This window comes from Pan troglodytes, chromosome 13 (assembly GCF_028858775.2).
Source record: "Pan troglodytes isolate AG18354 chromosome 13, NHGRI_mPanTro3-v2.0_pri, whole genome shotgun sequence".
Taxonomy (NCBI): Eukaryota; Metazoa; Chordata; class Mammalia; order Primates; family Hominidae; genus Pan; species Pan troglodytes.
Window position 1 is genome coordinate 65,176,053 of NC_072411.2, and position 26,186 is coordinate 65,202,238.

The following is a 26,186-nucleotide window of genomic DNA, read 5'->3' on the forward strand; positions in this document are numbered from 1 at the left end:
TTGGTTGGTCTTTACACTTAAATATAATCATGCCTATGAAGACAGTATGCATCGTGGCTAAAAGCACAGACTATAAACCCAGACTGGCCTATTTTTAAATTCTAGTTCTGCCTGCACTTCCCTCATAACCTTGGCCAGGTTATTTAACCTTTGGACGTGGAGGTTGTTAAATAAAATTAAATTTAGCCTAAAACTTCCTCAGTACTTTGAATTCTTACACCGTGAACTCCAGCCTAACTTAGTATATAAGCAAACTGAACCCCACTTAGTATATTCTTGTAACAAGTAGCTGAGTCTCAACCAGTCGCAGCTGAGCTTCAGTCATTCATAGGCTGCCAACTGACTAGAAGAAGTCCCTGTAAGGCAAATTCTACACTGTAACTAATTAAGCTGTTTCTGTATAACTTTCTTTTTCTGTCTATAAACACTGCCTGCCCACAATGCTGGGCAGAACATTTTGAACTTCTCCTGGTTCTAATTGCTGCCCAATTCATAAATCATACTTTGCTCAAACAAACTCTGCCATATTTAATTTTTCCAAAGTTTTCCTCTTAAGTTAATATAGGACTATTTTTTAATTTGTCAAACGGAGTTCATAGAGTTAAGATGAAAATTAGAGTATACAAGATGCTGTTCATCTAGTAAAATTTGACAGAGGTTATTAATATTATGCATATAGATTTTAGAACAAAATATTTCCTTTATTCTCACTTCTTTTTATTCATTATTTGATAGATATTGAAAATTACTTACAAATAAGTTAGATGAAGATTGGTGTTATATCCCTAGGTGTTGTCTTACGGCACTGTGGCTTTAAATACTATGAAAAAAGGACTAAATAAAGGTGAGCTATTTGTTAGTCGTTGCTTTTTATCTCAAGAATTCAACACTACCATGGATTTAACAAGCTACAAAAGTACCATGGATTATGATGCCATAAAGCTAATTTCTTTTTCTAACTTTTTAAACCAAATGAAAATATTGCTTTGATTTTCTATATGCAAAGAATTAAGGTTCTATTGCAAGCATTCAATTTCTCAAACTGAAGAACAAGTAGTTAATTTATGAAACATTTATTACCTTAATACATTTACTAAGTTTATCTAAAAAGAAAGCTTAAAAAATTTAATCTGAGCTACACAATTAATGAAAAAAGATTACTAAAAGTCACTCAAAATATTAAATTGACTCTCATTCACTTTATTTGTATTGAATCAATATTCATTTTCCTCATTTCATGCTATAATATAGACAAATTACAATGTGCTCTAATTAGCATAAACTGTATGCTAAATATATTAAATAACAAATGAAAACTGTATTTTTGTTGTTCTCCGAATCAAAAATCTAAATTGACAGATGAATTTTAATGTAAATAATGAAGTTCTGAGGAAGCATAATTAAAATGAGTCATGCACTCAAACTTAATAGCTTAATTATTTCTTAGACACAACGGAAAATAATTGTAGTTTAAAATCTATAGTTACCTGATTTCGCTGTGTAATCAATAAACGTATTTGCCAATTCAATATTAATGTAACAGATGAGATTTAAAACTACTTAATTAAATTGCATCGCATAGTCTTAGCAATTCATTTCTTTAGCCACAATTGGATAAAACCTCTACTTTAAAACGTTATTGTTACATTATGCTTCAAAGCATAATCTATGAATATGTCTTCCAATATTAGTTTTGGATGGTAAACTTTATTATAAGGGCAATTGTTTTTAAGCTTTACATTTAGATTGTTTTTCTATTAAATTATTACATTTCTTGCTTGTTATTTGTGTGGTTAGCTAAATCAAGGTAAAAAGAGACGTGATGAAAATAATTTGCTGGTATCATAGAAAGAAGTAAGGAAATGAAAACCTAGAGGAAAATGTGGTATCTATAGCAACAGATTTAGTATAAATTAGAAGAGTCCTTTCTCCTTCACGTGGCCAGACAAAACATGGTACATAAGTAATCAAAAACCAATGGCAATTAAAAAAATGCATCAGCATCTATTCTATGCAAGACACAATGCTAAATGCTAGCTGCCGGTCTAGTTAAGGAAAAGAAACACACATGGGATTTGGGCGAAGAGAACATACTGAGGAACAATGGGAATAAATGTATGAAATGTATAAAGTCATATTACAGAAGACTTGAAATGGAGCAATTAACATTTATTGAATGTTTTCTATAATTTAGGCACCAAGCTGTGTTCTTGAATTCACAAGACACATCTTCAATTCATTGATGAGGAAGCTGAAGTCCAAATGCTTAAGTGATATTTTATCAGGGCATAATGCATGCGGGGAGACAATGTCTCATTTTCTGATGTGATTTTATCACCCAAAGTGATGTTTAATTTCTGTATTCTATGATCCCTATAATTTCCTTTGCAACTATTAACCAATATGTTAGGAGACATTTTAAGACAATGCGAATATCTTGTACCTCACCAAAATTTCCTTCTAGAGTTAATGTCCATTGATGATTCTTGCCTGAACTAATCTTTGTTATGATTATATGGTTTATATATACAATTGTATGTTGTTGTCAAATGGTTATTTCCCAATGTTAGCATTCTTTCAACACTTGCCACTCAGCTCTTCTATAGCGATCTTTACCCTGTAGAGCCATATCCCAATACAATATGGCATATTTAGTGGTGGTATGGATAAACTGATAGCTGTATAAAAGGAATGGGTGAATGAATAAGTAAATAAATGCAAAATAAATGGAAAAGCAAAGGTTCAGTAATGCAATGAGACTTGAGAAATATCTACAATTAGGAAGAAAATGGAAATGCAAGAGACCTAAAATAAACATGGTATCAAAATGATTGGAGGAACATGAAGTTAGTGATCCATACAGTCCACACCACAAGAGAGGTTCACAAAGGAAAGCTTGGTCAACAAACTAAGAGACCAGAGGTCCAGTCAAAGTGCCAGGAGAGGTGGCTATAAATGGAGTGCTGGAAATTTAAAACCAGCATTTTTTAGAAGAGGGGTGTCAGGTGTAAAATTGCAGAAGTCATAGTTGATAAAAATGGGAAGAAAAATGCTGGAATATTGACATGTTTTCAGTGAAATAAAAGATAAAAGTTGATAACCAGGGGCAAGTCTAGCGGAGAAAAGGAAGGATTCTTTGGAGTTTGTTTTCTGGTTGTTGTCTATTAAGATAAAAAAAATACCACGTATTAAGGTAGGAGTGGCTCTACATAAACAATACAGAGCAAAGCTCTCAGGTGTCAGGAAATGATGGGATGAAAAGTTACTTGATTATGGGTTATAAAGATCAGCACACCTTCCCTTGAAATTATTTTTTCAGAAAATAAAATATCAGGTTAAGAAGAATAAATCCAAGAGATTCCATCTTTTCAATGAAGCCAAAGGTGAGCTCATAAATAAATAGTGTATGTGTGTGGAATAAGGGAAGCTGGAAATTAGGCAATGGATAGAATTATTTTGGGGGATTCAGCAATAAATTTGCAAGCAGGAGGGCTGTCATTGAGTTGGTCTCTGTAAGGCAAGAAATCCACGTTTGTCTATCTCCTTCTGAGATTACTTTGCAACCCAGAACAAGAACAGAGAAAGCAAGTATGAAATTATAAGGCCAAGGATTTAGAAAAAATGTGGTAAAAAGAAGAATCACATAGATGAACATGAAGTTCAGGCTGCTGATGAAGTCTCAATTACCTGAGAATGGGTAATAGGGAAAATTTAGATAATTTAGGATTTAAGGAGTTTCCTTACTATTTATCTAATTATGTATGTAAGTTACCTTTTACATTTATAGTGTGGATACATATATAGTTGTGTATAGTTGTATAGGCATATGTGCTTATATAAACAGCTAAATAATGTAACTAAATATGGTGTTTTTGTCCCTGAAACTGCACTAATACATATAACTATATTGCATATTCAAGGATATTGTTCATTTAATGCATACGCACTTGAGTCAGGGATACCTGTGACCATCCATGTCATCTTCACTTTCCCCGCTATGCTTTGCTGATATTTTATTAACCCTCATGCAGAAGAATGACAGGAGCATGACTGCTGCCAACTGGAGGCCATAGACTGGGACCATAGGCAGGTAACTGCTGCCCAAAACTTCTCCTGCTTTACAGGAGGAATAATACAGTGAGAATGATGGATATAAACTGTCTAATTATGGGAGGTAGTATTGCATGATACTTCAGATAGCAGTTGGTTTTGGAATGACTTGGGCTCACCATCGATTTGCTATACAGTAGTCTCTCTTCAGCCACAGTTTTGCTTTTCATGCTGTCAGTTACCTGCAGTTAACTGTGGTCCAAAAATAATAGGTAAAAAATTCCGGAAATAAAAAATTCATGTTTTCAATTGTGCACTGTTCTGAGTACTGTGATGAAATCCCCACACCAACTCACTCCATCCCATCCAAGACGTGAATCATCCCTTTGCTCAGCCTATCTATACTGTATATGCTACCCACCTGTTAGTCACTTAGTGGCTGAGGATAATCAGAATGAAAAATCATAGAATATATAGAGTTTGGTACTGTTCGTGGTTTCAGGTATCCCTGTGGGCTCTTGGAACATATTCCCTATGGATAGGGGAGACTACTGTACAACAGTGGATGGCATTACCTCATGGGAAATAGTAATTTGCTATGTTTTGAATGTGTCCCCAAAATGTGTTGGAAATTTAATTTCCAGTGCAGCAGTGTTGAGAAGCGGAAACTTTAAGAGGTGATTAGGTCATGAGGGCCCTGCTCTCATGAATGGATTAATGTCATTCTCCAAGGGGTGGGTTTATCATAAAAGTGAGTTTGACCCTCTCTCACACTCCCTCTCATACATGTGATACCTTCTACCATGTTATGTCACAGCAAGAAAGACCTCACTAGATGTCAGACCTTCAATCTTGGACTTCCAATCCTCAATAATCATGAGTCAAATCAATTTCTATTCATTGTAAATTACCCAGTGTCTTGTATTCCATTATAGCAGCACTAAATGGATTAAGACATAACCCATTAGTTTCATTCATTAGTTAGGGAAAAGAAATCAAAATTTCAGGCTGGGCCTGGTGGCTCACACCTGTAATCCCAACACTTCGGAAGGCCAAGATAGATGGATCACTTGAGGTCAAGAGCTGGAGACCAACCTGGCCAATATGATGAAACTCCATCTCTACTAAAAATACAAAAAAAAGCTGGGCGTGGTGGCAGGTGCCTATAATCCCAGCTACTCAGGAGGGTGAGGCAGAAGAATCACTTGAACCAGGGAGGCAGAGGTTGCAGTGAGCCAAGATTGCGCAACCGCACTCCAGCCTGGGTGACAGAGTGAGACTCCCTCTCAAAAAAGAAAAATATCAAAATTTCAGTTAGACAGAGGGACATTGAACATTTTCACATATATGAAAATACATATATTTAAATAGGCTAACTTGGGAATTACTTTTAGCTATTAAAAGTATTCGCTAGTTTACATACAAAACATTTATCTTTATTTATTTACTTTTTTTGTGGCAGAGTAGAGGTGGCATTTATATTTGGTAATCATGTAGTTTTTTAAACCTCTAAGCAATTTTTAAAACACCTAATGTAAAATATTTTTAGTTATCCAAGTCAAGAGAACTTCTAAGTTTGAAATACATTAGCTAATTGCAGCCAATTTTTAAATGCTATTGTTTATAAATGCTATTGTTTAATAACTAATTCTTGAGTATACTGGGAAAATGGTATGAAAAATGTAAAATTTAAAAAGTCAAAATATCATCTTCAACATGTAGGGAAATAAAATTGTTTCTGTAGTGTTGACTATACTTAATTAAAAATACCTAATCTAAGCAATGTCTCCTCCTCCTATTCCCCATTGCAAGGACAAGAACAAAGTTATATCAGAACATCACATACACAAGGTACATCTCATGTTCTAAAAATCTAAAAACAGTAGAACCAGAACTGAAGAAAGAGTATTTGCATACCATCTAGTGGTCACTTTAAAGAACAGCAAAATTTTTTCAAAATAATTTGTGTTTAAACGGAAATAGTATATATGGTTATACCTGACCTAAATATAATCCACAAAACCTGTCATTTCACGTCATTAAAAAATAAGAGGAAGAGTGGTTTTATTTACTTCTGACATGTGGAAACACCTAAAAATGATCATCTAATCATAATTATTTCATGCTTGTCTAATTTTTAAAATATATCAAATATTGGGTCTTTGCAGTAGCACACCATGTTTATCAGATATTTATTTGTGTTCTTGAGTTCAACCATGGAATTAAAATAGAATGTCCTTATGCTGAACTTAAACAATTTAAATGAGGCTTAATAGTAGACAACAAAATACAACAGCCAATGCTTTTGTGCACTTCACACAGATTGGTATCATGTTTAAAATAAAAACTTCGCCACAGTTATTTCCTCAGCAGCAGATGAATGGAGGCAGCAGTTAAATGACTGCCTCCCCAAATTTTTGTAAATAATGTCACAATGTAAGTCAATCATATGACTTTTTACTACATTTTTGAAAAATGTCAGTTAACTGGTCATTATTTAAATATAGAATGAGGAATTTGGAAATTTACTTTTTCCTTAGATTAAGTCAGAAGCGTTCAATTCATTGGAAGCACTGTGGTCATCTTTCCCAAAGCCAATGCAGAATGGACCAGTAAAGTGGGCAGAAGGCATTTCTTCTTGAATGCAGAATGTGAGATAAGGAGGTGCCTGTGGCAATGTGGCTGTCAGGAACAATGCTTACATGTGTTCTGCTACCAGAGAAAAGTCAAGAGACTAGGAATTCCAAGCACATTCACTTGGAATGGATCATGCTAAGAAAGGCAAGCTGAATTTTTTGATAAAAATAGAATAGAGCATATTAGTAGAGTCCTCAGTTGGGGGCCTACAAAATTGAAAGGAAATCTGCCTTAAGGCTGAATCTATGCTGGGAAAACTTGCAGGGCAGAAGGTGTTTTCATTTTTTTTTTTTCTGCTCAGAGCTCTAATTATGGGAGATGGGCAGAACATAACACTTGAATATGGTCTTGAAACTTTGTGGTATGTATTGTGAGCAATTTAAACGGGCTACATTGACTCCAGCTTCCTTCAAAGTTGGAAGCATATGGCGTTCACTTTTTTCTTAAGGTGTTTTGGTTCAACCATTAATGTTTGGAGTTCATAGTATGAAGTAACATCATTTTTTTAAAAACATAGAGCAACAGAGAAATTTAGGTTACATAAAACAAAGACCTATAGTTCCCTGTGTTTTTAACCTAGGCTTTCCCTACAAAGCAGAGCTTGAAACAAAAGCTGTATACAACTGGCTTATTTTGGAACTGACCTCAGAGAAGAGAAGAAAGAGATGAGAAAGAGCGAAAATGGAAAGAAAGGAAGATAATTAAAAGGGTGGATTCTTGCAATGGTCATCACAGGAAGCAATTGGCCCTCATTCCTATTGTGAGCTTCTGAAAAGCCATGTAGAAATCATCTCAGAATTATCTGATTGAGGAATTTAAAAAAGAGAGCTCTTTTTTTCTATCAGTGGAGCCTAACTCTACAATTTAGAGTAAAAGAAGACCAGATAATTTTAGAGTAGCAAAGACTAAAGCAACTCACTTATGCAGATCTCTATGCATTAAAACCACCCATAGGAACAATTTTTCTTGATGAGGCTTCCCTTAATCTCCATTCATACTTGACTATTTCTATTTCTCAGATGATTCCTTTATTTGGGAAATAGTGGAGAAAATTTGGTGATTGTAGAGTTCTATTTTTCCCCCGTGTATTCTCTTAACAAATGGTAGTTATTGAGTAGTTTCTTGAATGAAGAGCTTGAGACCTAAGTTTACCATGACATATCTTCATGACATTGACAGACCTACTCAATCTGAGTCTGATTTTCTACCAAATTTTGTAAGGATAATATGAAATAAAATATATTAAAGCACTTTTCAAACTGGAAAGTACTTTTCAAATATAAGTAAGTATACTCTTATGCTATTTCAGCCTTCTGGTATCCAGTGTTTTTCTTGGGGCAATTTTCTACCAATTACAATAAAGGAACCCTTTAATATTTCTCCTAATAGATATCATCTGGCCAGATTACTTAGAGCTTCCCAGACTTCAATAGGAAACCTTTTTTCCCCCAATATATTATACAGTTATTATACAATAAAAATAATATGCAAAATGTGGCCTGTCCTTTGAGGGGTTGCTATTTTGTTCTAGAACCAAGCACTCAAGGGCCATTTGGGGGGTTTCCTTGGCACTGAGTCTGGGTGTGTGACAGACTGAAAAACTCTGCTCAACGCCCACAGTGCTGAACATTCCATGTTCTAAATATATAGCTGGAAAACTTCCCAGATTGTACATCTGCCTCTCTAATTTACACCTCCAAAGATGAGGGTGAGCAAGGAAGAGGTGAGAAGCTTTAATGAACTACTTGGAGCCTTTGCATGTGCTATGAGAAACTTCCCAGCACACACTGAAGCCTGGCAGCAGTGGGCTGGATGGAAAGCAAGTATGTGAACATTCTGTTTCAGTGATGTCCAGTACATTCCAATGGCCACCCTACCTTCAAAGAGTGACCAAGAACCCCTTCCTTTCTTCATTCTTATCTTCTATCAACCCTTCCGATATGTTTCCTAGGCCCCAAATTGGATATTCACTGAATCCTCCCACTCAGTCATCTGCCAAAATGCTGGTCCCGGTGTGACTGGGGACTACTTTGATGAGTACATGTTGGGTTTACTTACCCCTACTCTGGATGCTACTTAAGTAGAAACTATGTTTTCATTGAACCAAATGTTTACCTTAAAAATAAAACTACTAAGACACTGAAATCAGCAGGATAGTGCTGGAAAGATCATGTAAATTCTAAGTTGGATGTAGTGAAAGAGGAACAAAATTTGTAGAGCAAACCTGCCTAATGTTCAGTCTTAATTAATGGTGCTTCTCAGCAGGCTGTTCTTACAGTTCATAGTGTGAAAGTAATAATCTGTTGCTTATTCGTTGAGTGTGGACTTTGTGATTAAACTTAAGATAACCCTTAAAGTGGCATTTTCCACATCAGCATGGCAGGTTATACCTTCTTTGTCCATGTCATAAATGCCTCCACATTTTTCCATGGGTTCTCATCCTGAGGCCCATGGACCTCAGATAGACCATGAATATAATTCAATATATTTTTGAATGGGGAAGGGAAAAAATATATGTTTACTTTTGCTACCCTCTAACTGAAATTTAGGGTATATTTAAAAATTATCTGTAGGCTGCAAGCCTCTGTATTATCAGCAGAACCTATGACTTTGTCACCAACAGAAATTAGGTATTTTCATAACAGGTCACAGTTTTTGTAGATATAGCAAAAACATTTAGGTTCATTACTTTTTTGAGTTGGGATAATTATTAGAGTCATCATGAGATCTTGTTATTTAATGCATTAATGAAGAAACAATTATTTCTACATAAAAATTTTATTTTATAAATATCTATATTTCCATATAGTTTTCTGTGTATTTTATTTCATGCATTTAAAAATATTGTCTGTGAAAAGTTTATCAGACTACAAAAGGTACTATATAAAAAATAAGCTAAGAACTCCTATTAGACCTATGTCATAATTTACCTGCTCTATGAAGACTCCATAACTTCTCTAGAAGACCACTCAGCATGTCAGTCTTTGTGCATTCACTGCACTTAATTTAAAAATTATAATTGACACATCACATCCAGTCATGTATTGTTCTCCTGCTCCATATTGTGAGCTCCTAGAGGGCAGAGATGCTCCCTCTATCATAAGTAGCTCTGGAGCTGGACAGCTTGCAGTCCACCCAGATGACTTGCTTAACCCCAGCTGTGATACCTAACCCTAGATGTGTCAGCTATGAGCAATGTGATGCTGGACAACAAGCTTCAGTTTTCTCAACAATGGAACAAAAATAATAATAGTAGTTACTTCCTATATTTGCTCGAAGGATTATATGAGTAAAGCACTTAGCACAATGCCTGAGAGAAAGTAAGCACTCAACGAATGTTAGTAATCATTGCCTTCATCTTTATTATCATTTTTCTTAGCAACAGCAGCAGCAACAGTTTCATTAGCTGTGGTGGTGGAGGATATAGTAGAGGCAGTAAAATCTTTGCAGCTTCAAGGTTTTAGCGCAGCACTTGCCTGTCACATAATAAGCACTTAATAATGAATAAGTGAAATAGTGAATAGAATGTTTTTAATTCAGACAATTAGGATAGATCTATAATTCCAGATCTGAGAACATCAGACATGCACATAAAATTATAAACCAACCAATCAACATGTAATTTATAGAATCTCTGCTATGTGTCCAATACCATGCTGAAGATTCCAAGTTCCTTTACAACTCTAGGGAATTTATAATTTTGCAGGTTGAGGGAAGAAACAAATCACCCATACCCAAACACACATATGCATGTGTATGAGATGAATAAGATGTTAAAGTACAAAGGATTTTTGAGATACCTCCTTTAGGAACTGGGTGACTGCTGACTCTTCAGAGAGAAGCTTGAACATTTGAGTCCAATATTGTCAAATTACACTCCTGTGACTTCTCTCCTATGCCCACCCTCCCAAACTCCTATCTTCTTCTTTATTCATTTCATAAGCAGTTGTGCTTCCCATCTGACCACCAATTTTCTTGCCTAGGGAATTGTCTCCTCTCCATGAGGAATGCAGGCACTTCAGAGGAAAAAAAGTAGATAACTCAGGGAATGGGTGATATGCAGAAGGCAACAGAAGGAAAAATTATAGAGAAAGGCTTGGGGAAAGACTATATTTGAAATCCATGATCAACTATGAATAGAAACTGTTATTGAGACTTACATATCATCTTAAACATTCCTTTAGAATGTTTAGTAGAAAAGTCTTGTTCTAATCCTGTTTTTGTCACTGTCTTTATGATATTTATGATCCATGACCACTAACCATCTTTTGGAAAACTCAGGTAACCTCTCCGGATTTGAAATTTCTCTTCTGAAAAAAAGATTAGATTCTATGATCTCTACAGTCCTTTCTGTTACTAAGTTTCAGGTTTATTTACATATCTTTGTTCATTTTATTATGTCTTCTATGCAGTGATTCTTCAATTTTCTTGTACCCTTTTAATATAGAATACTGCCTATATGATACATATATTGTACCTTTTTATATAGGTACAACCTGTATACCATTTAATTGTCTGTATGGAAACTAAGGAGTAGAAAAGCATTACAATTTATATCTCCTATGTCATGTCACTTTGGCTCTGAAATGTTTTATTATCATTTTTTATTTCCTAAAACAAATTCTTTGGGATAATTTTAAACTCAGGTTAGATAAAGAAATGGAGGCAGTTTATATTCATACAGAAACTCCACACTGAATAGTCCTGGCAACAGTAGAAACTGCCTCATAATTTCTGTTCTAAAAAGACATGAAGCAAAAAGGCAATAGAGTACACAAAAACTACTTAACAATTCCTGAAATTTTAATAATGACTTGCACCAGTTTAATCATTATTTCTCTGTTCTTCAAATACCATATTTTCTTAATACTAGATACATGCATATACATTTTCTCACATCTTTTCAGCCAATCTCTTGACAGATGGGAAAGATGTGTTTATTGCCTTTACTTATGCTTATACAGTGTCAGATGTGCATAAAAGGAATATGACTAGATTGTCACCTACATTGAGTTACTAGTGTTGTTACAGGACCAGCAGGTTCATATGCCTGCTGTGCAGTAACAGACAAACACATTGCGACAGCAGGATTTGCAGCAGAGAAAGAGTTTAACGATTGCAGAGTGGCTGAGTGAGCAAACAGGAGGAATCCTCGAATCCATCTCCCTGAGGAGTTTTGGGCTAGAGTTTTTAAGGGGATCGTGGAGGACAAGAGGCTGGAAAGTAGAAGTTATTGACTGCTTGGGATAAGGGGGATGAAATCACCAGGATTGGAAACTGCATTCTTTAGTGAGTCAGATCTTCCTGGAGTTCTTCAGGCCAGCTGGCATCAGTAGTTTTATTGGCACGCAGGACCTTGAAAGAATATCTTAAGTGGAAAACTTAACATTTCACAATGCTTAAGATGTTAACTGTAGAGTAGTTAAGAGGGAGTATAATCTTGTAACAGGTTCTATGTGATTTGGAGGCAATAGGCAGAAAACAATTTGAGAAAGCAGGCCAGAGAGCAAGCTGGCCTAATGATGAATGCTGAATGTGCTGCAAGCTTGGCTTATTTTCATGTTTCCCCCTCCCTTCTTCTCTGGTTGATTTTATAAAGTTTATAGAAACAGTTTCAGTATTGATAAAATCTTATGCAGTTTATGTTTACATTTGTATTCTCCAAAGTCATTTAAAATGTCATATTAATGTCGCCACTGCAATTAAATTATAAAACAAAAAATAACATTGAAATAACAGCTATAAGATTTAAACACCTGTCACTGGAGAAAAGACTACATTTCTATGTTTTCTTGTGAAGAAATAACCAAGAGATTTTCAGAACTTCACGATGCAAGCTATGAATAAATAAAGTTGTTTCATTTTTTTATTCAGATATATCCAAAATATTTGCTTGTCACATACTAGGCAATGTAATTAAAAACAGTAGACATTGCCAAATCTTTATAACTAAATCATGGAATTCTCAAAGCTAAAAGAAATTATGATCCATTTTGTGCATCATGTAGAAGTATCAGTTAGGTGAAAAATTTCCATCTTTTAAAGATTAACTGTTTGGAGATGCTGCATGACTTTCAGTGATTCAATGAGGAAAAAATGAAGCAAACTTAATCAAATAATAAAGTGTGACTCAAATATGCCTCAAAATTATACTACCAATTTTAATGCTGCTAAAGGTAACTAATTAAATTAGTTAATTTAAAAGCACCAGTTTTGCAATGAAGTGCTTTACTTGGTGCCTTGGTGCTCCTGCCACATTGTATCAATTTAAGACCAATATTACATAGGATTATGAAATACTTTTCTCTAATACATAATTATGTTTTCATAAAAAGTAAATGTAAGATTTTTGCACAATAAATTTTTTCTCAAATAGTTACACAAAATATCTCTAGTCAACACAATCCATAAATTTGGAATGAGTTCCATGGACAATCAATCTTATCAACTAAAAATAAGTTTAGCAGAAAATTCTGTTACATGACTATTATTCTTGATAGCATGGCTAGCCACATTGAAGCCCTTAATGCTTAAACATGTCATTTAGAGAAGATCTAAGTCAGTGGTACTCAAAGCATGGTCCCTAGAACACAGCATTAGCATCATCTGGGAACCTGATAGAAATACAAATTCTTGATTTCTCAAGATATTCTGAATCAGACTCTGGAGATGGGGTTCAGAAATCTATATTTACAAGGCCTCTAGGTGTATCTAATGCATGCTGAAGTTTGAGAACTAGTTATCTAAGGAAATGTTATGAAACCTATAGTGATCTTCATTTTTTCTTCTGGTGCTTATGGTAAGACTAAAAGGACAAGCATTCACCAAAGCTTGCAGAATGAGAATTTGGTAGAAAAAATGACTCAAAGTAATCCCAAAACGTCAATCTTTGATAAGATGCACAGAAATAAACTTGATAAAATGATATCATGTTGTAGGAAAAAACTTACAAATGATTCTTTGATTCAGAATGTGAAAAAGGTCTAGACTAAAACTTAGATATTTCCATTGAAGAAAAAAGTGCTGTTTAAGTCTAGGAATAATTAAATATTACGGTTGCTAATAATTGTGCATGTACATTTAATATGAAGTTTGTTTCTTTAAAAAATCTAGCAATAAAGACACATCATGATAAATGACATGTTAGATCTGATGAATTATGACAGAAATTAAAATGCAATAAATATATATTAAACATATGTAGATAGAGTTCTTTACTACAGACCTTCTCAGTGCTGTTATTATAAAGCTCATTATAAAGTTCCAAAAGGTTTGTAGGGTATACTTGATTTTTAAATTTTGACCATGAGGCCCATTTATTTACATAAAATCTTGGCAGAACCCTGATTTCATTGAATTTATTTTTATAAATCTGTTTAGATAAATAATAGAGTTGTTATGGATTCTTATAAAAGACAGAGATGCCAGACATAGGGTAAGTTACCATCCTAAATTTCTAAGCTTTTTGGTCTGACCACAAATAGAATAAGGATGATCTCATCCAAACCTTCCTTTCATTGGTACTTTTGTCAGAGACCAACTTTAGAACTGGATGAAAAAGAGACTGATTCCATTTGAGTTATTAAATTTGGCTTAAACGGTGGAAACCCATCAGGAGCTTTTCCGAACGAATGGTACTTTGAATGAGGTGCCCTAAATAGTATAGGGGACCAATTTTATTGGCAAATGCAATATCTTAATGCCTCAAATGAGTGCCCAGCATGCCGGAAGTCCTCGTAAATCATTTATCTCCCGTAGCCCTAAGAAAAACTAAAGCAACATATGGGCCAGACCCCAAGTCTTCATTATTTCTCTGATTCTACTGAATCATGATGTCTTAGTTAAGAAAATGCTCATTCATATGTTATTAAAACAAATTTTGCCTAAAATACTCAAAGTATAGTAATAGAAAAGTCATAAAGTATTTCATTCTACTCATTTGACTAATAAAACAGAAAAAGTACAAATTAAATAAGGTATCTAAATCCATTAGTGAATATCTTATCACTGTCACCAATAAACAAAACAAACCTTGAAAGCATATATTTGATGATGTTTTCAATAATATAGACTGAACTATGTTTAATGCTATCAAATGTAAAGAATAATAGTAATATTTATGAAACTTATTTTCATGGCATTACAATACATCCAGTGGCTGTCTCTTTAAATAATATATATTTGGATACTTTATACTGCTCAAATAAATGGTAATTTAATGTTGTTCTGAAATTTTTCGTATGTGCATTTCAGGCTCTTATATAATACATCTATAGTTTCAAAGGTCACCCAAGAGGAAAGATAAAGTTTGAGTAGAAAGGGTTGTATAGTGAGCAAATTATTCCCAGCCTCTTTCTATCTCAGTAGTGAATTTACCCTAAGAGACGAATATGACAGTATAGTTTAATTTCCTCATTTTTAGTCCTCCTTGAGGCCACTCTTCCTTGTGGGCACCTAAAAGGGACTTCAGAAGGATTTTATCCTATGCTGTTTTATTTTCATTTATATCGGTCAATTAATTATGTACCTGTGACTCAGACTCAGTTTAGATCCAGGATATTTTCCTTACAGTCATTTATTGCTGCCACAAAAACACTCTTAGAAAGCCTTGGGACAGACTTAACTTATCTGCCCTCAAATAGTATATTTTTAATTTTTTCTATTTAGAGAAATTTAAAGGAGTTACCTTAATAACCGCTGTAATGTACATATTCTGCTGGGATTTTGTTAGTCTGACTTTTTATAGTAATGCAATGTTAACAGAGCACGAGAATAAAGGCACACTTTTTTATAGAGCAAACTTGCAATCTAGGTCAAACATACGTTTCTCAGAGAAGTATTCCCTTATGACCTCAGTTTTTCCATGATCATTATTTACTTTTTTAATAACTCCAAACAAATTTGTCTTTTTTAAATGAAGAAGATGGTATGTAGAAAGATGATAGGATAATAGAGGGGATGTAAATTATAGTTTTTGGTAAATGCTAAGGGTAAAACAACAAATTAAGAAATAATATGAAATGATAAGATTCATACTTACGAATCATGTGACTCTCCGCAGAAAAATAAAGTTCAAATTCTTGTGAAATTATAACTCAGGTCCTGAGATTAATTGATAGTGATCAAAAAGCAAAATAAGGGAAAGGAGGAGTTAGTCATATTTTAGCCATTTGTAAGCATTTTACAATATAATATGTAACATATTGTATATACATAGTATATCTAATTATACATACACAATATCACCTACAATAATGCTTCAAGAAGAGAAAATATTGTTAACTGTAGTTTTGGCCTATAAAAAAGTTCATGCCATTTTAAGTACAAAGTTGGTGATCATATGTCAATAGTTATGCTATTTGAAGAGCTAAGACCTCATTTATCTACTACTGTTGGGAAACACAGTATTCTTTATCAACAAATTTTAAAATTGAAGTTTCGATAACTGAGTGCCAAAGTGTGTGTGTGTGTGTGTGTGTGTGTGTGAGAGAGAGAGAGTATTCAGTGGGCATTTTGTAAATACACATATTCTTGCATTGGTCTAAAGTCTTCAGTGCTGCCCCTGATAGAACATTAAGAGTCAGAAAAAAACAGGCCTATAAAGAGAAATTATTCCCAGGACCCATCCCTACTGCTAGTTACCTGAACCCTCTTTCTAAGAATGGTAAAAGCTTTGATAAAAGAAGGCATTACAACTAATAACATAATTATATATGCATACATAATTCTGATAATGAGACGGCCTGGTGGGAAGGGGTCCCCAGAGAAAGTCCAACTAGCCTGTGTACTGGGAGGAGTGCACACTGGGGTGAAGCCACAGGAGTTCATGCCATTTGCAGTGGGGGAGGAACATGGTTCCTCTTCTTCCTGGGTAGAACCTGGAATTCAACCTGCCGGGTGGGAAGCACACTAGCAGGACCCTGGCTTTGCAGAGGGTCCCTGTTTGCTTTTTTTTTTTTTTTCTTTTTGCCCAATAAATTCCATTATTCTCACCCTTCAAATTGTCTGTGAGCCTAATCTCTGGCCATCTGACAAGAACCCAGCTCCTAACTGAACTAAGGAAAAAGTCCTACAATATCTTTGGCACCCAGCTTGGGGCTTAGAAGGGGCGACTGAAATGGGAACTCAAGACCTTTCACTGTCACTTCTAAGCCTTTTAATCCTCGGACTTCTGAGGGTAGGGGAAACCATACCTCCACCCCTGTCACTCCCAGGATCAGGGGCTTTTCCATGGCCTTTTTCTTCTAGTTTCAGGCTCGATGGGTGAGCGACGGCTCCTCACTCCCCCTCCACTCCCGGCATCTGTGATGTCTGTAAAAAGAACTCTAATTAACTTGGCCTAAAGAAAGACAAGCACTTGGATCAAATATTTTTTAAAGGGAAGATAAAAGTCATTGTACCTTTCAGTTCATGTGACTTTAATTTTTGAGGAATAAAAACAGCCTTAAAGATTATTGGCAAAAGGCAGATGTCATCAAAGTGTAAATAAGGTGACTAAATTATGCAGGTTATATGTAAGGTTTGCTAAGTACTTTGAGGTTATAAACTGCTTTTTGGATTTTGAGAAGTATTTAACTTGCTAGCTTCACTGTTGGTAAGGCCAGGGTACATATGGGACACACACGCCCTTAATTATGCTGGGAGTCAAACCATGGCTGCACCTCCCACACAATTAAAACAATTTACCAGGTTTTAAATTAAAGTTAATAATTACTAGGAGTTGCCATTATAACATGTAATTGAGACGACTGGAAATACTTACATGGAAGTTGTGTAAGAACAGTAAAATGTGGGGGGTTTTTTGGTAAAAGATTATAAGAATGCACAGAAATGTAATTTTTTGCCTAAGGTTAAAGGATTATTTTAAATTAGGATAAAGCTGAAGGTTTAAACAAGTGGTGGAAGGACTGTGGAAATTAATCTTGCAGAAGAGGTTCTCTGTGTGAACAATTAACTCACAAAGGTATTATATGGGTTTTCTGTAAATTAAGCATTAAAATGTAAAACACAATAAGGTATTCTTAAGGTGCTAAACTGCTCTTAGGTAAAATTTGTGAAGGGTTATAAAAGGTTTTTGCTTATTTAAAATTTCGGAGTCATTATTTTGGCCAAATATCTATGGTAATATGGAATTCTATTTCATAATATCAAGTGTTTTAAACTTCGAGCATATCAAACAGCCTTCCCCAAATCTAACTTTAGTTTCAAAATTGTCCTTCCTGATGCCTGGCTTTTTTTTTATAGATCAGAGGACCACTGAGACATCTAGAAAAGAGGTAAATAGGATTATTTGACATGTTTAGGTACATGGGATTGCCAAAATGATATTCAGTCTTTTTAGGTTATATTTTTTGTGAGTAATACTAATATGTGTTCCAAAATTGTATGGGATTTCTAAAACTCTGATGTCTAAGTATATGCTATCGATCATAATTAAGGTTGTTATGTTAAGTTATTGTAAACCATGGAGACAACCAAACTTCTTGGTCAAGTGTGTTTCTAACTGTAACTAACTTGGACATTTTGCTATTCACAGGCAATTGTTGCCTTGTTTTAATCTTTTTCAAAAGATGATTTATAATAAGATACAATAGAATTGTAACAGGTGCTCTCAAATACAGGTTTCTGATAACTTTGGAGATTGTGACATTGGAAAATGACAAAGGAAAATGTACAACACTCATGAAGAGCTAAAATGTTCACAAATATCAAGTGCCGAGACCAGCTCGGTCACGGAGACCCTAGCCCAGTGGCTCTAGAGGAATTAAAGACACACACACAGAAATATAGAGTGTGGAGTGGGAAATCAGGGGGCTGACAGCCTTCAGAGCTGAGAGCCATGAACAGAGTTTTACCCACATATTTATTGACAGCAAGCCAGTGATAAGCATCATTTCTATAGATTATAGATTAACTAAAAGCATTCCTTATGGGAAACGAAGGGATGGGCCAAAACAAAGGGATGGGCTCTGGCTAGTTATCTGCAGCAGGAACATGTCCTTAAGGCTCAGATCGCTCATGCTATTGTTTGTGGCTTAGGAATGCCTTAAGTGGTTTTCCGCCCTGGGTGGGCCAGGTGTTCCTTGCCCTCATTCTGGTAAACCCACAACCTTCAGTGTGGGCATCATGGCCATCATGAACACGTCACAGTGCTGCAGAGATTTTGTTTGTGGCCAGGTGTAGGGCCAGTTTATGGCCAGATTTGGGGGCCTATTCCCAACAATCAAGCAAAACCAGAACTAAATGGGCAGAACTCAGAAATCTGAAGCAAACTTTTAAACTTTTGCTTGGAATATTGTTGATCCTTATTTTGTTTTTCAGAGTCAAGGAAACTTATTTTTCACTATTTATGGCCTTTAATAATTGAGTAAGGTATTCTCCTGTGAACAAGATTTGGAGCATGTTTGTTTCTCTCTGCCTGATTACTCTAGAATTTGAAACTATCTGTGAGTATTCTTAACTTATGGCAATATAGATGTTTGCATCAGTGTGATAAGAATCCATTTTCTTTTGCAGTAAGACACAATTGGAGAAACTGGTCTTGCAGGGCTAATAAAAGCCCTGTGAAGAGACTGGCCTCATACCCTTACCTACACAGTTCCTACACAAGTTTCCTGACCTGCAGTCAGTAAAGAATGTCACTTTCTCACAGGTCCAGGAACTCCAAGTTTATCTTGGGACCTTAAACGAAAAGGAACACCCAACTCACTGGTATTTGAGGATAGAAACCCATGGCTGGGCTGGGCTTTAAAAGGTCTTATCTGAGATTCGTTGTGGAACAGAGTTCCATCAAAGCCAATCTAAAAGGCCAATGTAGAAATAGTTATTCTTGCTGAACTTTATGCCAATAATTAGGCCAAGTATAAGACTAAAGTCCATTTTTCAAACAACTCAATCCTATCATGATTTTCTTTAACAAAAATGAGTACTGGAGAGAGAGAAATCATGTTTTACAACTTATCATACATTTGTCATTAAATTCTAAACTCACTAGTTGTTTTTAAGTTTTTGCCTACATTTTTAGACTAACCCTGCTTGCTCCTGTGAACCTACCAACAATCTCCAGCTACAGTTCAGAAAGAACAAAAGGGATGGGTAATGTAGAACTCAGGATCAATATTCTAACTCTGAGCAATTATCCTGCAAATCCTGCCAGGTGATAGCAATAAATAGGATACCCATCACTGGGAGGTTTTCTTTTTGGGAAAGTAATACCAAGGGAGTTAACGAAGGCCAAGCAACACACACCCAAATCCTAGCAAGCATCATTTTAGCCACCAGCTAAATGGATGTGTCACAAGACATCCTTTTCTCTCCCTTGTTGGAGAAGGACTCCACTCCCCAGCTTCACCTTAGCATTTGACTTGTAATGAGGATTCCAAGCAACAGCCCTAAAGACATATTTTTGACCCAAACTCAATGCATAAATGAGGTCTAGGAAGTTCATGGGTACTGATAGCAGGGGAAATAGGGTGTCCATGGGTAGAGTGGATAATTTCCACCCCCCCATGCCCCTCACTCCATGGGTGCAAGCTGCTTTGGCATCCCTGGTGGCACCTGCCAAGGTCACCAAGACTCAGGGATGCAAAGATGGAAGAGGAAAAGAGGATGTTCTTCCTTCTCTCCCTTTTGTACCCAAGGTATCTGCTAGAAAGAGAAGGAAACCAGGGATGGCTGCTCCCCTCTTTCTAGATGGGTAGCCATTCATCTTCAGTCTGTACCCCTTTTGAATGCATCCTGAACCCGGGGACTCTTTTGATAAATGCCTTCTTTTCTTTTCTCTTCCTCTGTCCTCTCTTCACTGATAGGTAATTTTGTCTCTATACTATGGGACACTCTCCTCAGATGCATCCTCCAAACTGGGAAAAGTTAATTTCCCAAACCTTAAACTGATTGGCTTAGAATTGGCTCAGGGGAGGGAACTCAGAAACCCAACATGCGGCAAAAGGCTGTTTTTTTTTGTTGATGTTGTTTTGTTTTTTCACCAGTCATGCTTTTGGCCTCCCTCTCCCTGTGCAAACTGGTAAAAAGCTTCAGGATATTTGAGGTGTCCTTACCCCTCCCCTTTTTTTGTTTTGATACACGTTTTCTATAACCTGGTTTGTCTCATCTTGCCTTCAGGCCATCAAACTCTAAACAGTCATGCAACTGGAGCCTCACACATTGGCCCCTTATGCTGGGAACCCTTAAATAGGCCTCTGAGGGAGCTCTGACTGCTATTTCCCCCAAACAGCACCTCCTGCCAGCAGGAAGCAGTTAAGATCAGTCTTCATCCTGATCCTCATCCTTATTCTAACGGCAATTAGATATACTTCTTTAGAGGGGGGAATGAGATAGCCAGGTGGGAAGAGATCTCCAGAGAAACTCCAACCAGTCTGCACATTGGGAGGAGTACACGCTGAGGTGGAGCCACAGAAGTTTGCACCATTCACAGCAGGAAAGAACCTGGTTCCTCTTCTTCCTGGGTGGAACCTGGAATTCAATCTGCCAGGTGGGAAGTATACTAGCAGGACCCTGGCCTTGCAGGGGTTCCCTGTTTCCCTTTTTTCCCTTTCTGCCCAATAAATCCCATTATTCTCACCCTTCAAATTGTCTGTGAGCCTAATCTCTCATGGCTATGTGAAAAGAACCCAGCTGTCAGCTGAACTAAGGAAAAAGTCTTGCAACAATAAGTCTTATTTTTCTCAGCTGTCATCTCACTCTACTCCTATCCTTGCAATGTATTTCTGTTATGGAGTAACTTTACTAAAATACAAATAAAGGGAAAGGCCTTTAGGTTGGGTTGATTTCTTAATAATCTCGAGGCATACTTACCACTGTCAACCATGCTTCCTATTGAAACCCAGTATCCTGTTTATGAGCTATTATGTTGTTGGGATGACCATTTGTTGCTCACTCCTAAGATCATAGGATGTTTGGCTTTTTAAGTATATTTTGCTGCTTTTCATAGTTTATTCTGTTTCTTGTTATTTTTGTTATTGGTTTTTACTTCTTTCAGCCTGCCTCTAGCAATCTCTCTCCTTAGTTCCCTAATTCATTATGTTATCCTGCTATGGACAGAGGAATCAGAATAAATGTTTAAATTGTCCATAAATTTGATAACTATTTGTTAAGCAGAGTTTTTGTGTAGAGCACCGTACTAAGCCATTCACAGGTGTCTTAGACACACAGTTTCTAAGATACAGGTGTGTGAGATATAGCCTCTTTCTTTGGCTTGTTCTGGACTATATTTTTCAAGATATTGATTTCAATATTTCTCTTTCTAGCTCTTGCTCTCTCTCTCTCTCACCATTTCTTTCCACAGAATCACATTTAGTTCCACTGTTTCAACTATTTCTTCCATATGTAAGAACACAAGATCTTGAACTCTTATAACAAGCTTCAAGATGGCTGAGAAATATAAATTTTTCAGTCAACTATGGAATCCCCCTTTAAAGATCTCCCAAGATATTGTATATCTTTATAAATACTAATTGTTCTGGTTATTAACCAATTGTGCTCATTATTGGCTGAAAAATCTCAGAATTATTTTTAAATCTACTCTCTACCACAACTTCCACATCTAATAAAGTCTTGTGGAGTAACATCCCTAATGGCTTTTACATCCATATCTCACATGTATTCCTTTCCTTTTTATTCCCAATAGTAATTTTTTTTAACCTGGAAAACTTGAGATGGCAAGATGGGCCAAGGCATTACAGATGATAGGACTTAGAACTCTGGCCATTGCTCCACACAGCTTCACTTTGAAAGATGCCAGAACTTTAGAGCTGTTTTTAATTTTTCTGTGTTTACATCTATTTTTCAGAAAGTTGGGCTTTGTCACATTGTGGCTTCTATATCTAGAATAACAAACTCATAAATAAAATAGTGATGTAAGAAACTCCTTTTAACTGAGAGTTTCATAAGAAAATGCAAGCTCACTATTCATGTACATGTAAACAGCTGATAAAATATTGTATAAGTTAGTGAGAAGTGAGTTTCTTATATTTCCATTTTAAATTCTGCCATGAGATTTGTGTCCTCAACTGACAAAATGAAGAGTTACTATTAATATATACTGCTTTTCACATAATAGTGTATTGACTTTTCTTAAGCTAACCACTACCTATTTTTCCACTCTCATCTTTCTTGAATCCCCTATGTACCACCTATAATTAAGATGAACAGTACTAGTTCACATTTCCTGTACTTTATTGTCTCTATGGTTTGCTCATGCTGTTCCCATGCCTGAAATGCACACTTTGACCAACCAAATATATTTCTGGCTTTGGCTTTTGAGATTTCTGAGGCTTCCATTCTGTCCCCAGCATCAGGATTATTTACCAAAACTGAATCTATTCTGTGACTTAAAGAAATCTGATCCTCAACTGTGTCTTCTTCTTATTAAATTTGTTTTGATTTCTTAATTTCTGTTATTGTATTTTTTATAACTAGTATTTATATTTACTTTTTAATAGTTTCTAGTTTTCTTCTGATATCTTATATATTGTTCTACAATTTCATGACAACTTGATTATAATAATATTCTGTTTCTATATTCTAGAAATTTTTCCTTGATGTTCAAAAATGTATTTTCTTTTCCATTATCTATAGTAATTTTTATTTAATGCCAAACATTGTATATGAAAAATGTTCTCTTGCTATGGATGATATTATATTCTTCCAAAGAGGGTGTAATTTTGCTTCTGGCAGGCTAGGTTAGGGATGAATTAATTAACAGTTAATCCTAGCAGTATGCAGATTTTGTGAGTTGTGACGGATGACTTACATCTTTCACTCATATTCCTAAGTTGTAATTCTTCAAGGTTTCAAGGTTTTCTTTTTCTTTTTTTCTTTTTTTTTTTTGAGATGGAGTCTCGCTCTGTCACCCAGGCTAGAGTGCAGTGGCACAATCTCGGCTCACTGCAAACTCCACCTCCCGGGTTTATGCCATTCTCCTGCCTCAGCCTCCCAAGTAGCTGGGACTACAAGTGCCTGCCACCAAGCCTGGCTAATTTTTTTGTATTTTTAGTAGAGACGGGGTTTCATCGTGTATTAGCCAAGATGGTCTTAGTCTCCTGACCTGATGATCTGCCCGCCTCGGCCTCCCAAAGTGTTGGGATTACAGGCATGAGCCACCGTGCTCGGCCCAAGGTTTTTAACTGAAAGCCTGAGGTGTTTGCCCAAAATCCTCCTCCTTGTTCACTTTGAACAATTATTTTGTCCCATCACCCTCATAAAATGGCCAGAAGCTCTGCCCAATTTCTCAGGCATTAAGCTGCCATTTGCTTACCACCTTTCCAGTCTACCAGATACTACATGTTAATTGGCAAATGCCTCAAGAGGAAAAAATGCAATAAATGTTGGGCTCACCTCAGTGTGTTTTCCTTTAGTCCTTGATGTTTAAAAGTTTCCTAAACCTAAATATGTCTAGACGATTGGCCTATCTACGTCAACCTAGTCTGACTTAACAGAAGTAGAAAAATAATTGGCAGCTTCTTGAGGACAGATTTCATGTATGCCTGCAAGTCTCCACTCTAACACAATACCTTGCAGATGCCAACAAATGATTTAGAATGCTGTTCTACAGTAATAAATATCCATTTGTTAATTAACACTTTTCTCATTGAAATGTTAATTCAATATTACACAACCACTGTAATGAGAGAAATAATGCAAAGAAATATAACCAATTTATTAGCTCTCCCTAATTACTTTCCTCTTTCCATACAAACATAATTAAACCAATGTTAGTAGCCTTTATATTTTCTCTTAGCCTATGCCCACACAAAATCGTATAAGTGTATATACATATACAGAATTTTGGTTTGTTTGTTTTAACAAAAATGGATCATTTTTTTCTCACTTGCTTTTTTTTTTTTCCAATCTGAGAGCAGGTACTGTTTTATTAACTCACCAGATTAGAAAAATAATCGTGGCAGACACCTTAGTTCATTCTTCTGATAAGCCTGTTGATCTGTTCCTCCCTGTTGCCAGGATCATCACTTTCTACTAAATAAGCTGTCTTTTTTTTTTTTTTCATTCCACCTCATGGAGAGGATAATTTGAAGGGCCACAGGAAGTTGTTTGCTTCTTAAAGCATTTTCCAACAGTATAGATCTCATGAATCAGATCCTCCATGAAGATGATGCCAAGAGATCAAGCAATCAGTGTTACCTGTCAAAGCAATTTGCTTCTTATTGATTTTGCAATAACCATCCTTGTAGATAAGTTCATTTACTGACTTCAGATTTGGGTACCCCCATGTAATATATGGTCCTACAATCCTCAGAATGTTAAACGAAGCCTTGTTGAGCTTCATAAAGGTTCCACTGAAGATTTGATGAAGGTGAAGAAGCTGCAACACCTTTCGGATCTTTGGGCTCACATCACTGATACCTCCGATCCTGATGACAAACATCGTTTTGGGTTCTGCATGCAGGTACATAGAAGTTGCCACCTTTTTTTTTTTTTTTTTAGACGGAGTCTCGCTCTGTTGCCCAGGCTGGAGTGCAGTGGTGCGATCTCGGCTCACTGCAAGCTCCGCCTCCCAGGTTCACGCCATTCTCCTGCCTCAGCCTCCCGAGTATTTGGGACTAGAGGCGCCTGCCACCACGCCCGGCTAATTTTTTGTATTTTTAGTAGAGACGGGCTTTCACCGTGTTTGCCAGGATGGTCTCCATCTCCTGACCTCGTGATCCGCCCGCCTCGGCCTCACAAAGTGCTGGGATTACAGGTGTGAGCCACTGTGCCCGGCCGAGAAGTTGCCACCTTTTCTTGCCATCCTACCTATCGAATTTCTGTGCTGTACATCTGTCTATATTCCTTGTGATAGTGCTTCTCTTTTTTCACAAATAAGCTTCCTCCTTGCCTTTTGAAGCATCTTCTGGGCAAAATTCTTTCTCAGGTGCTTGATCTTCAGCTCTACGAAATCCCATTGCTTTTTCTTAAGGGTTTCTGGCACAGCAGGAACCTCCTCCTTCTCTTTGACACCCTCCATGGTTTCAGCCATAAAACAGGGTGCTTTTCTTATTTTAAAACATATCCTCTGTTTCCTCCACATTAACAAAAAAGAGATCTGATTCCTTTTTATCATTTTAATATTATCTAATATGAATTATATCAATTTCAACACTCACATTAACCAACCATGTTGTGTTTCGTTGAGACAATGTAAAATTTTTATTTCAGGCTTCTATCAATATATATATTTTTAATATTGACTCGAATATCTAAAAAATTCTTAAAGTTTATTTCAAAAGTTTAGTTATTTTAGATGGATAGGTAGTCAGGTAGATAGACTAATTGAAGGCTTATAAAATTTGTATCTTCTTTTGGTCACCACCTACTTTGAAATCTCTGTTCTGTTTCAGTTTTCTTTTAATCCAAAGTATTTTTTTGGATATGGTAGATTGGCACTATAATTTATGGATCATTTTTCATCCTCATAGTTTTGCCTTTTCTGGAATGTTATATTGCATCACCCTAGAAAGAAAACTCAAAAGATTTGGAAACCA

At 35.9% G+C, this 26,186-nt stretch overlaps 1 pseudogene; it reads right to left on the bottom strand.

Annotated features, from left to right (window-relative positions):
• Positions 1 to 24,616: 24,616 nt before the first annotated feature.
• LOC134808030 (large ribosomal subunit protein uL30-like) lies at positions 24,617 to 25,669 on the bottom strand (annotated as a pseudogene).
• Between the last annotated feature and the right edge of the window lie 517 nt (positions 25,670 to 26,186).